Source organism: Gossypium hirsutum, chromosome A12 (assembly GCF_007990345.1).
Source record: "Gossypium hirsutum isolate 1008001.06 chromosome A12, Gossypium_hirsutum_v2.1, whole genome shotgun sequence".
NCBI lineage: Eukaryota > Viridiplantae > Streptophyta > Magnoliopsida > Malvales > Malvaceae > Gossypium > Gossypium hirsutum.
In genome coordinates, this window is record NC_053435.1 from 18,175,049 (window position 1) to 18,188,960 (window position 13,912).

Genomic DNA, 13,912 nt, shown 5'->3' on the forward strand with positions numbered 1-13,912 from the left:
TAAACCTTAATAGCTTAACCCCTAAAACCATGACCAGTACTACGACCCTAACTATAAAACAAAAAACCATAAAACCAAAAACCAAAAACTCTAAACCCAAAATAATAAACATTATATCATAAACCCTAAACCCCTAAACCATGAGCATTAAACCTTAAATCTTAAATCATAAACTCTAAACCCCAAAATAATAAACACTATATCATAACCCATATCCCTTAAACCCTAAACCCTTAACCCCAACCCTTAAACCATAATTAAATATTTAATTATATGTATACACCTAAATTTTGATAGAGATACATCTCAGAATTATATATGAATTTTGGTTTAATGTGTAATTGTAGACGTGAAATTCAAATTGTGGTTTAAATGTATAGTTGAAACTTTAATTTTGATTTAATCATACATATTTTAAAAAATAAATACATCAATATATTTTTATATTGAATAAATATAAATATTTATGTATGCAATATATAAATATAAAATGATGTTATATCAATAATTGTATTCATAATTTATGCTTTTGGGATTTAACCCATTGCACACTAAACCATTGTTCATGTATTCTTTTGGGATTTATCCCATTTTGATATATATATTTTTTAAAATAATAATTTATATTTATCTTATTTAGATTTATATTATAAAAAATCCAAGATATACAAGTTAATTAAGTAGTTCACCATATTTACCCCTAAACCCAACCTCTAAACCCCAAACCCTAAACCCTAAACCCCAAACCATAAACTCTAAGCCATAAACTCTAAATCCTAAACCTTAAACCATAACCCATAAACTAAATTTAAAAATGCCGGTAATATTCGATCTATAGCGGCGTTGTTTAAAAAGCACCGCTAATGGTCGACCTATAGCGGCGTTTTTCAAAAAGCGCCGCTAATGCCACTAAAGTTCACATAAAACAACGGCATTGTGCTTAATTTTTTTGTGGCGTTTTTTAAAAAAGCACCACTAATAGTCGACCTATAGCGGCGTTTTTCAAAAAGCACCGTTAATGCCACTAAAGCTCACATAAAACGACGGCATTGTGCTTAAATTTTTTTATGGCATTTTTTAAAAAGCGCTGCTAATGGTCAACCTATAGTAGCGTTTTTCAAAAAGCACCACTAATGCTCGATCTATAGCGGCGTTTTTGGTCCTAGTGCCGCTAAAAATGCCGCTAAAAACCTATTTTGCTGTAGTGTGAGTATTTGAATCTTTGTTTTGCAAACCATTAAACTGAACAAACTGTTGGATCATCTGAATAGTGTTCGGCTTTAGTTCGAAGTTATTCGCAGCAATAGTAGGTCTCATGATACTCGATTCAGCCCCAGTTAGAGTGGGCTTGGCATAATTGTACATAGTATGAGGAGCAGGATTCAGATTTACAAGATTTGCGACTACCACAGGAGGTAGCTGATTATTCTGATTTTTAGTCATCTCGTCAGTAATATTAATGACGTCCTCTTGCTCTTCCATTATACTTTGTCGACTCTACCTTGCTTCTTTACGGTTTTTCCGAGCTGTGCTTTCAATTTCACTATCAAATAGTAATGATCCCGACGGGTTTCTTCTAGTCATAAACTAAAGGAACCTGCCAAAAGTAAATAAAAGAAAAATTAGAAAACAAAAATTAAACTAAAAATAAAAATAAAAATGCAATAAAATAAAAATGGCTAAATTAATAAAAAACAAGTGTTCCTAATATTTTAGTCTCCGGCAACGGCACCAAAAACTTGATGGTCACTAAACTAACTAAAATTACGATAAAGGCAAACACACCTATCGAGTAATAGTATACCTATGGCGAGTCGGGAATATCGTATCCACGAGGATGAAAAGTACTAATACTTACTATTTTTCTATTATCTAGCCGATAAATTGAAGGAACTATTTTTAATCTAAAATTAATTAAACTAATTACTAAGAATGCAACAGAGAATGAATTAGGAAAAATAATCGAATAAAACCAATGAGATAGACAATACCCAGGAAAGAATCCACCTAGACTTCACTTATTATTCTAAATCTGAATTAAACAAGTTATTTACTTGGTCCTTGATTCGTAGAAATCCCTAAATTATGTTAATATCTCTTTCGAGAGTAAAAACAATTGACTCTAGGTTGATTAATTGAAATATCGTTCTAATTAAAACCCCTATTGTCCCATTAACTTGATCTATAGATTCCCCTATTAGATTTGACTCTAATCTGGTAGATTTATGTTGTCGTATTTCTAGGATTGTATGCAACTCAACTCATTTATGCTAGTTCTACTTTTAAACAAGGACTTTTGTTCCACTGAAATAAACATATTAAGCATGAATTAATATCCTGAAAATATTAAAACGTGAAATAAGTATACATAATTGAGAACAAGAATCAAGTATTTATCATGTAATTCAGAAATCAAATAATAAGATTCATATAGGTTTCATCTTCCCTAGGTATCTAGGGAATTTAGTTCATAATTTGGAATAACATCATCTCAAAGTTAGGAAAACAACAAGACATAAAGAAACCCAATAAAACTTCTAAAGAAATTGAATGGAGATCTTCAAACTTGAAGGAGATCTTCAATCTTGAAGGAGATCCGCTTTCAAAATGAATCTAGTGGCGTTCTTCGAGTCTTTTCTTCGTTCTTCTCTGCTTGCCCCCTTAGGTCCTCTTCTAGTGTGTATTTATAGACTTTAGAATGCTCAGAATCCCTAAAAATTGGTTTTTCCACATAAAAGAGAAACAAGGTGTGAAATCGACACGGGCTGACACATAGCGTGTGGCCAACCCGTGTCAACCCGTGTGGCTCACACGAGTGTGTACCCAGCTCGTGTGTAAATATCTAGACCGTATGGATCCTGAAAACAGCTCTTTTTTTCCAATTTTGACCTGTTTTTCGCTCTTTTCACTTTCTTATGCTCACTTAAGTATAGAAACATTAATTTAAAGAATTAGGAGCATCAAATTCACTAATTTATATAATATATCATCCAAAACCGCATCAAGAATAGGAGTAAAAACCTGTTACTTTTATGGTTTATCAATGGCGTAGGACTAGAACACGAATGTGTCGTAATCGAGTTTCATTATTTGGAAACACATATTTTGTCTCCAACACTGATCCCAAGCCTGACTATGAAGCTTCCAAGGAAACCTCTCATATGCCTAATCTGAATCCTCCTTCATTCGAGGATATATTTGGTGAAGACCCCGGGTCTCAACATTCGACACACTTTGGATCATCCTCATACCACCCAGAGCTCTATCGACAATCACTTACACGAACATTGAAGATATTTTTGGCTCGACACCTCCAGTATCGCAATACCCCAACACCCCCGATGATGGGGTATATGATTATACATCTTTCTTCAATACACTAGAAGGGACACTAGAGGTCGGCCCGAGAAACTATCAAACACCTCAACAAGCTACACGCCCTTGCCGATGGAGGCACCCCGAACGTTATACGTAGGCGCTGGGGATGTCGTCGGGATCTATACAGTTTTGATTTCTTTTTTAAATATTTATTCTTAATTTTTTTTACAGACACAAAATATTTGGAATTTTTATCATAATTATCAAGTTGGCATGGTACAAAATATTAAGTAAAAAATATATAATTCCAATAAATAATATTACTCAAATAATAATATAAGAAAACACGAATATAGTTCAAAACTAATTTATGAAATTATTTATAATTTATATATGAAAATATAAAATTTATATACAAAAATATAAAATTCGACCAACAAATATAGATTAAAATATTTTTACAAAATCCCAAAATAAAACCCCATAACCAGTCTACACAGTTCACCATATATGGCAGAAGAAGTCATCCGACCCTTAACGGCATAACCTTTGAGGTTCACGTGACAGTTTATAATTCAACTCCATTGAAAAAGGATAATATATAATTCAACCCCAAATTTTGGTGGTACACTCCCAAACACTCTCATCTGCAACCCACTACGTCACACTCATTTGATGATACACTACAAAAATCAATATCCACATTTGACAGTACACTCCCAGACACTCTCATTTTGTGGCATGCTCAACAATTTTTTTTCCAGCCAACAACAATATCACACTCCAGCACCCAAATTTTTTTTTGAATCTAATTCAAAGGTTCCGGTCATCAGTGTCCCAAACATGAAAAAAAATTCAGTCCTTGAGAAAGCTGAAGTTAGCCATCTAGTTCCCCCAAACCCCAAAATATTTTTTAAAAAAAAATAAGTACAGACTATCAGTTGGCCAGCACCCAAAAATAATTTTTTAATCTATAAATTTGGTTCCGGCCATCAGGGTCCCGCAGCCCAAATTTTTTTTCAAATACTCGTGTAAAATATACCAATACGATACGGGTAGAAAAAAAATACTAGGAAGCTGGCCACTTATGTCCCCCAACCCCAAAAAATAATTTTTTAACACTTGAGAAAATTTTCAAGTGATGATTGGCACAAATATCTAGGTGATACCGCCTTTTAAGTCCCCACCTTAATTTACTGTTCATTTTAGGTTATTTGACTGTTTATTTTTTAATTTGGGTCAATTATGTAATTAATTACTTTTTTGGGCCATTTTGGTTAAATAGTCAAAAATTTAAGGGTGACATTGAATAAAGACACCCGTAATAAATGCATGAGCCAGCCAAGGTTTATTTGCTTTATCTAAAAAATGAACAAAACACAAGCATTCTATTCTTAGAATATCTAAGAAAAATCTGATATCTAACAATTCTAGACCTCTGATCTTGCCTTGAAGAAATTGCTCAAATTTACCTGCTTGGTTCGTGGCGAAAGTAAAACAGTATAAAAAGCACAAGTAAACGTCAAACTTTAAGCTGTTAAGAGGTTATCCTTTCCAAGCTTTACTATTGTTTTTGATGTTTAACTGCCTAACATGTGACGTTCCCTTAGAGTTTATCGTCCGGCACTAAGTCCCAGGAACAGGACAATGAAGATCGACAGTTTTAATTACATGTACCTTTCTGTTTTTGCTTATATATCATATTTAGATATTAAATTCTTGTTTTATAGTATCTTGTTTTAATTACATGCTTGCGCTTATACGTTTAGATGACCACACAAGCGAGCGCACGCCAGTGTAGCATCGATGGTAACAGTTTTTCAGCTTTTATTGTTTTACGATTGAAGCAGTGTGATTACACACCTGTTGAGGGAAAAATGCCAATCGCCACGTACTCTAACCTAAATCCAAATATGATCCAATGATAGTCCTTAAATTGTTAGGGTTAACACCCTCTTATTAACACTTAAATCCCCAATCGTATCATTCACTTACCTTGATTAAGCAAGTAGGGTTTACTCCTCTCTTAAGCTAATGATCACCCACCCCTTGTCAAGGATCTACATTAGAACCTAACTTGGTTAAGTACCGCCCTAAATGTAAACCACTTGAACCAAGTGAACCACTTACCAAAATGCAGAACTAGAGTGGTGGGAAGTAATTGATTCACAATTTACCCTAAAATATGCCACTACAAAAAGGCAGCACTAGCGCAAACGCTCACCTAACAATCGCCAGCCAGAAAAGAAGGTGTTAAAAAGAGAACTATAGATTCGACAGAAAGGGAAAGGGGTGAACAAAACAAAATTAAGATAGCAGCACTTGCCACCAAGATTAGCATAGAAAAACACAGGAAGGAGTCGGCACACAAAGGGTAAGTGCAAGAACAATATTCAGTCAAAGAGTAAATTGTACTTGAGAGGCGAAAGAAGAAGAGAAGGAAAGATTCAATCACCCCAGGCTAAACCGAAATGATTTGGAACATAGGGAAGTACTAGATGTTCAACTAAAAAGGGCAGCTGTTGAGAAGAGATGTGAGGGAGAAGAAGGAAAATGTAAGCTACAAGAGCCTAAAGGTACTTTCAACAACACAACTCGTCTTCTGAAATAAGCGAAAGGAATCACAATTGAAGAAAATTGAAAGAGAGGGAAATAGAGAGGAAAGTAGTAAAAGAACAATAGCTATGAAAATGGGAATCCAAAAATCACTCAGTTTCGGCACCCCCTAACTATGACCGAATTAGCATCATGGGGACTTTCCAATCCCTTCCAAATCTACTAACTTCTCTCCCTCCAACACTCCTAAAATCTCTCCATCCTTCCCATTACTCAGACTTTTACTGAAACACAACCTCTTGTCGTCTAGCTCAGTAAAAATATTAATCTCTTTACGCATGCAAGCACTCGAATTCAGATCTCCTAGTAGAAGTAACACGCCCTTATCCCCTTGACCAGTAAGCTTTTTATGACACATCCTTACCATATTTATTTAAGAATGCTACTGCTAAGAGACAAGGTTTATTCAAGGAAAAAGCAAAATTTTTGCACAAGCTAAAGCCTGACCCCAGGACTTCTCCAACACTCCTACAGACACTTAACCACTGATGCAAGCATGCATTTATGCATCACAATACACAAACAAGTTAATAAATATTTAGGGCGCTACAACTCTACCCCCTAAAAGAAATTTCTGCATCAAAATTAACCTGGTCAAAACAGATGTGGGTATTGTTTTCGCATTGCCTCATCGGGTTCCTATGTGGCTTCTTCAGAGCTGTGATTATGCCATAACACCTTAACTAGTGGAACAGACTTCCTCTTCAGTATCTTTATATCACGATCTAAAATCTGAACCGAGATCCATCCTAACCTCAATCTCCTCAGTTAAGATAATGTGTGTGGGATCAGAGCGATAGCGCCTCAGCATACAGACGTAGAACACATCATGAATCCGGTCCAACTCTGGAGGTAACTCTAATTGATAGGCAACTGGTCCCACTCGCTTCAATATACGATAAGGCCCAACGAACCTAGGGCTCAGCTTGCCCTTCCGTCCAATCTCAGTACCTTTTTTCATGGCGAGACCTTAAGAAAAATTAAGTCTCCCACAGAATACTTAATCTCCTTACGCTTCTGATCCGCATATGACTTCTGTCTGTCTGATGTTGCCTTCAGTCGATCCCGAATTAGTTTAACATTTTCCTCAGTATCAGAAATCAATTCAGGGCCCAAAACACGCCACTCACCCAACTTAGTCCAACACGAATGAGTACGACACTTACGACTATATAATGCCTCGTAAGGTGCCATTTTTATGCTAGACTAGTAGCTATTGTTATACGCAAACTCTGCTAGTGGTAAGTAGCCCTCCCAACTGCCTGGGAAATCTATTACACAACTTCTAAACATGTCCTCCAGTATATGAATCACCCTCACTGACTGACCATCTGTCTGAGGATGAAATGCAGTACTGAAGTCTAATCTTGTACCCAGTGCCTCATGCAGCTTCTTCCAAAATCGAGATGTGAAGCGAGGAACCTTATTAGATATTATAGAGACCGATACCCCATGCAGTCTTACTATCTTAACCACATACATTTTAGCCAGCTTTTGCAACGAGAAATCAGTACGAACTGGTATGAAATTGGCAGACTTGGTCAATCGATCCATGATGACCCACACCGAATCTTTCATATAAGATGTTAGGGGTAGCCCACTCACAAAGTCCATAGTTACTCTCTCCCACTTCCACAACAAAATCTTAACTAGTTGAAGCAACCCTAAAGGTAACTGGTGTTCAGCCTTAACCTGCTGACAAGTAAGGCATTTACCCACGAATTTGGTAACTTTCCATTTAAGACCTGGCCTCTAATACAACTCACGAAGGTCTCGGTACATCTTATTCCTGCCAGGATGTATAGCATATGGACTACTATGTGCCTCTTACAGTATCGACTGCCTCAAATCAGTATCCTTCGGTACACAAACTCCTTCATGAAAACAAAGTACCCCTTCGCTATTCAGTCCAAAATCTGAAGCTTCCCCACTCTTTATTTGTCGAAAATGGGAACCCAGTGACTCATTCTCTAATTTTTTTACCCTTAATCTATTCAGTCCATGTCGGTTTAACCTGAAGTTCGGCCAATAGGCTACCATCATCAAACAAGCTGAGACGAGCGAACATTACCTTTAGGTCAGTAACAGCCCTATGGCTCAGAGCGTCGGGTACCACATTAGCCTTACCAGGATGGTACTCAATCAAATAGTCATAATCCTTGAGCAGCTCAATCCATCTGCGCTACCTAAGGTTTAGCTTCTTCTGAGTGAGGAGATACTTGAGGCTCTTGTGATCTGTGTATATGGTACGCTTCTCATCGTAAAAGTAGTGCCTCCAAAGCTTCAGAATGAATACCACTGCAGCCAATTCCAAGTCATGCGTTAGATAGTTCACCTCATGCGTCTTAAGCTGACGTGACTCATAAGCCACCACCTTACCCTCTTGCATCAACACACATCCTAAAACAACATGTGATGCATCACTGTAGACAGTTAATTCTTTCCCAGACTTTAGCCGTATTCAGAAAGGAGCCTCAGTCAGAACTTTCTTGAGCTTCTCAAAGCTCTCTTGCTGCGCGCCAGTCCAGATAAATGGCACGCCCTTACGTAGCAGCTTAGTTAAGGGAGCGGCAATCAGTGAGAACCCCTCAACAAATCTTTGATAGTACCCAGCCAGTCTTAGAAAACTACGAATTTTTGATACAGTCTTAGGGTGTTTCCAATCCAAAAGAGCCTCAATTTTTCGAGGATCAACCCTAATTCCCTCAGCAGATACCACATGACCCAGAAATGTCACCTCTCATAACCAAAACTCACACTTACTGAACTTAGCATACAATTGCTTCTCTCTCAAAAGCTGCAGAACCACTTAGAGATGTTCATCGTGCTCAACCTCGGTCTTTGAATACACCAGAATATCATCTATAAACACCACTATGAACTGATCCAGATAGGGTTGGAACACATGGTTCATTACATCCATAAAAATCGCTGGTGTATTCGTCGATCCAAACGACATCACTAGAAGCTCGTAAAGACCATACAGAGTCTTAAACACAATCTTATGCACATCAGTCTCTTTGGCCCTCAGTTGATGGTACCCAAATCAAACATCTATCTTAAAGAAAACTAAAGCTCCACGAAACTGATCAAATAGATCATCAATCCTCCGTAAAAGGGTACTTGTTCTTAACAGTTAATTTATTCAGTTGTAGGTAATCGATGCACATACGCATGGATCCATCCTTCTTTTTCACAAACAAAACCAGTGCTCCCCACGGAAACACACTAGAGCGGATAAACCCTCGATCCAGTAACTCTTGAATTTGAGCTTTGAGTTTTATAAGGTCCTTCGGTGCCATTCTATAAGGGGCGATGGACACTGGAGTTGCACTAGGAAGGAGCTCAATCCCAAACTCCACTTCACGTTCTGGAGGTAACCCCGGTAGCTTTTCAGGAAAGACATCCGAAAAATCCTTAACAGTCCTAATATCCTTTACCGAAGAGTCTCCAACACCTGAAACACTAACGTAGGCCAAAAATGCCTCACAACTCTTACGAACCAACTTCTCGGCCCTTAGAGCAGAAATTACATTACTCAAATAGTTCCGTTGTTCCCTAATTACCACTACCTCATTATCTGCCTCAATTATCAATACTACCTGTTTATCGGCACAGTCCAAACTTACTCGGTGTTTAAATAACCATTCCATGCCTAGTATCAAATCAAATTCTCCAAAAAAGGAGTTCTATCAGATATTCCGGAAAGATAACCCCTTGTACCTCTAAAGGGACGTCTCTAAATAGTTTATTAACTCTGACAGACTGCCCTAACAGACTTAATACAGTAATTCCACTCGAAGTATTCTCAACCGGAATCCTCAAGTTCTCAGTAACAGTACAGGCAACATAAGAATAGGTAGATCCTACATCTATCAATGCAGTATAAGGTACACTGAAAATTAAAAACATACCTGTAATAACATATGGGGCATCTCTGTCCTCTCAGGGACGAGCAGCATAAACCAGTGTTGGCTGCCTAGCCTTAGTGTGACCAGCACCTCTGCTCAGTGCTCCACGACCACGACTGATTCCATTTCCACCTCTGGCCAGACCATGGCCACTCATTGGCTATTGAAACCCTTTCGGTGGCTGAATAGTACCCATACCAGTAGCTTACATCTGATCGGGCCTACGTGGATAATCTCTGATGCAATGCTCCAAAGACCCGCACCTCAAACACACCCCAACTGTACCCAGCACTCACTCTGATGTCGTTTCCCACAAATAGCACAAGACTGTGGCCCAAAAGTAGCAACAGGGGGCTCAACTCTGACTGGCCCTCAACTCTGGCCTTCTTCTTAGGCCTCCGAGTTGAACTTGAGGGCTCCCAAACCCTCTTACTCCTACCCCATTCCGTCTCATGAATTTGGCCTTTTCCACCAAGATAGCAAAATCTCGCTCCCTCCGTGGAGCAATCAAAACTCATAGATCATCTTTGAGGCTGTCCACAAAACAAACACAGTGCTCATATTCTGTTGCCACCATCCCACGCACATAGCGGCTAAGTCACAGAAACTCAGACTAATATTCTGCTACTAACTTATCCTCTTAAGTCAAATTTAAAAACTCTCTCCTCCGAGCATCCATATAACTAGTGCCCGCATATTTCCCTTAGAATGCAGTTTTGAATAATTTCCAAGTCAACCGGTCAGGCTGAGTACCCTCTGTAACTATAAGCCACCATTGATAGGCTTCATCTCGTAGTAAAGACACCATAACTTTTAATTTCTGCTCAGAGGTGCAGTCGAGGTCGTCCATGATCCTCTCAATGGCCTCAATCCAATATTCAGCCACATTAGGGGCAACTCCAATGATACCCCCATGTGGGGATAAAATCGACCCACCCATCCCTACACTCTAAATATAGCACCGGTTGCGACATTATTCAGTAATTGTAGTATAGCTGCCAGTAATTGCAGCAAAGCTGCCAGTACAGTACACTTCCTCCAATATATATCAAACCCACCCCATGCAACGTGTCATGTCATAATATATACGTGTATGCAAAATGTCATGCTCTAATACAGTCAAATATAGTATAGGGGTATATTAGTCATTTTACCTCTAGAGGTATAACAGTCATTTCGACAGTACGGAGCCTAAGTGTACTTACCGACCCATCAGTAGGCCCACAGTCATCTTGGGCGACCCGTGCGACATTAATCAAACAAACAATGGAAGTGGGCCCAAAGTTCACAACACAGCCCATGTGGGCCCACACGCCCGTGTGGCCCATTAAGCTCAATAATGACCTTGGCGATGTGAACTACACATCATGGTCCATTATACTCCATACATCCGTATGGTTTACCCGTATGGGGCCCACGATCCCATAGGGCCCACATGGCCCATTTCTGCCTAACGTGGCCTAAAACGACCTAAGCCCACGAAATCGCTCGTGGTGATCTCTACATTCACATGCTCGTGCTTATCCGATTAGATGACCACTCAAGGGAGTGCATGCCAGCTTGGCATCGATGGTAACAGTTTTTCGTCTTTAGTCGTTTTACGATTGAAACAGTGTGATTACACACCAGTTGAGAGAAGAACGCCAATTGCCACGTACTCCAACCTAGATCCAAATATGATCTAATGTTTTAACACCCTCTTATGAACACTTAAATCCCCAATCGTACCATTCACTTACCTTGATTAAGCAAGTAGGGTTTACTTCTCCTTTAAGCTAATAATCACCCACTCCTTATCAACGATCTGCATTAGAACCTAACCTTGTTAAGTAATGTAAACCACTTGAACCAAGTAAAACACTTACCGAAATGTAGAACTATGAGTGGAGGGAAGTAATCGATTCACAATTTCCCCCAAAAGAACGCCACAACAAAAAGGCAACACTAGCTCAAACGCTCCTCTAACAACACCGGCCAAAAAAGAAGATGTTAAAAAGAGAACTATAGATTCAGCAAAAAGGGAAACAAAACAAAATTAAGATAGCAGCACTTACCACTAGGATCAGTGAGAAAAACACAGGAAAGAGTCGGCACACAAAGGGTAAGTGCAAGAACAATATTCGGTCAAAGAGTAAATTGTACTTGAGAGACGAAGGAAGAAGAAAAGGAGAGATTTGATCACCCCGAGCTAAACCGAAATGATTTGTTAGATAGGGAAGTACTAGATGTTTGGCCAAAAAGGGCAGCCATTAGAAGAGATGTGAGGGAGAAGAAGGAAAACGCAACCTACAAGAGCTAAAAGGTACTTTCAACAACATAGCTCATCTTCTGAAACAAGCAAAATGAATCACAATTGAAGAGAATTGAAAGAAAGGGAAATAGAGAGGAAAGTAGTAAAAGAACAATAACTATCAAAATTGGAATCCAAAAATCACTCAGTTTTGGCACCCTCTAGCTATGACCGAATTAGCATCATGGGGACTCCCACTTTTGGCCAACTACTACCACCCTCCTTTAACCTCCCTTAATTTTCTTCTTGAATCCCTCCCCACATCACTCCCATCGAACACAATCCCAATCCCTTCCAAATCTCCTAACTTTTCTCCCCCCAACATTCCTAAAATCTTTCCATCCTTCCCATTACTCAAACTTTTACTGAAACACAACCTCTTGCCATCCAGCTCAGCAAAAATATTAATCTCTTTGCGCATGCAAGCACTCGAACTCAGGTCTCCTAGAAGAAGTAACATGCCCCTATCCCCTTGACCAGTAAGTTTTTTATGACACATCCTTACCATATTTATTTAAGAAACCTACTGCCAAGAGACATGGCTTATTGAAGGAAAAAGTAAAATTTTTACACAAGCCAAAGCTTGACCCCAGGACTTTTCCAACACTCCTCAAGACACTTAACCACTGAAGCAAGCATGCATTTATGCATCACAACACACAAACAAGTTAATAAATATTTAGGGCACTACATTCGTCAAGCTATTTGAAGAAAGATTTGTTTCCAGACATATGATTAGAGCAACTATTGTCTAAAAACCATACATCGTTGCTATTTTTGTCATAATGAATTAGAGAAAGGACTATGAACAATGAGGTTTCCTTTTCTACATTCTTGGTAAAATGAGTCTACTTTTGTTCTTCTCTTTGTTTGGCCCAACAATCAACTTTTTTGTGTCCTATTTTGGTATAGTATCTGCACTAAATTAAACTTTTGTAAGGTTTACTAGACTAGATTTAAAGGATTCTTCCTTCACTTGAAATATTTTTTCCTCAGTGTTTTCATGAGACCTGTTAAGTCTAGCTTCATGGGCTATCAAAGAACTCATCAATTCATCAAAAGTATAAGTGGACAAGTCCTTTGTTTCTTCAATTGCAACAACAAAATTATTCCAACTTTGATGTTAAGCTTCTTAACACCTTGCTCACAACAATTTCATTACTCAAAATTTCACCATAAGATAGCATTAGATTAACAATCCCAGATACTCTAGACAAGAATTGTTGCACTGATTCTTTGTCTTTCATAATTAAAGTCTCAAAATCACAATGAAGAGTTTGTAATTTTACAGTTATTACCTTTTTGTCGCCCAAATATTCTTGCTTTAAAATCTCCCATGCTTGTTTGGAGGTGTCTGCTACTAAAATTCAAGAAAATATGTCATCCTTAAGTGCTGACTGGATAAGTATTAGTGCTTTTGCATCCTTCTTATGATTTTTTTTAATCGTTGGTTAGGCTCTGCTGGTGTCGGATCAGGCTCTTCATAGCCATGTTCCACCAAGTCCCAAAATTCTTGAGAATTGAACATTGTTTTCATCTTGAGACTCCAAAGATGATATTTTCACCTTTGAAAATTGGGATTAACGGTTCTGTTGCTGGGTTGGTTCCACTATTCACCATGAATCACTCAATTTGGGATCAAAACCTAATTTATTGATACTACAAATATTGGTAAAACACCCAAGAAAGAATGATTAGAGAAGAGTAAATGACAGAATAGAAAATGCATTGTTTATTTTTCAATGAAAAAGAAAATAGTACATGGTTTAAATAATGC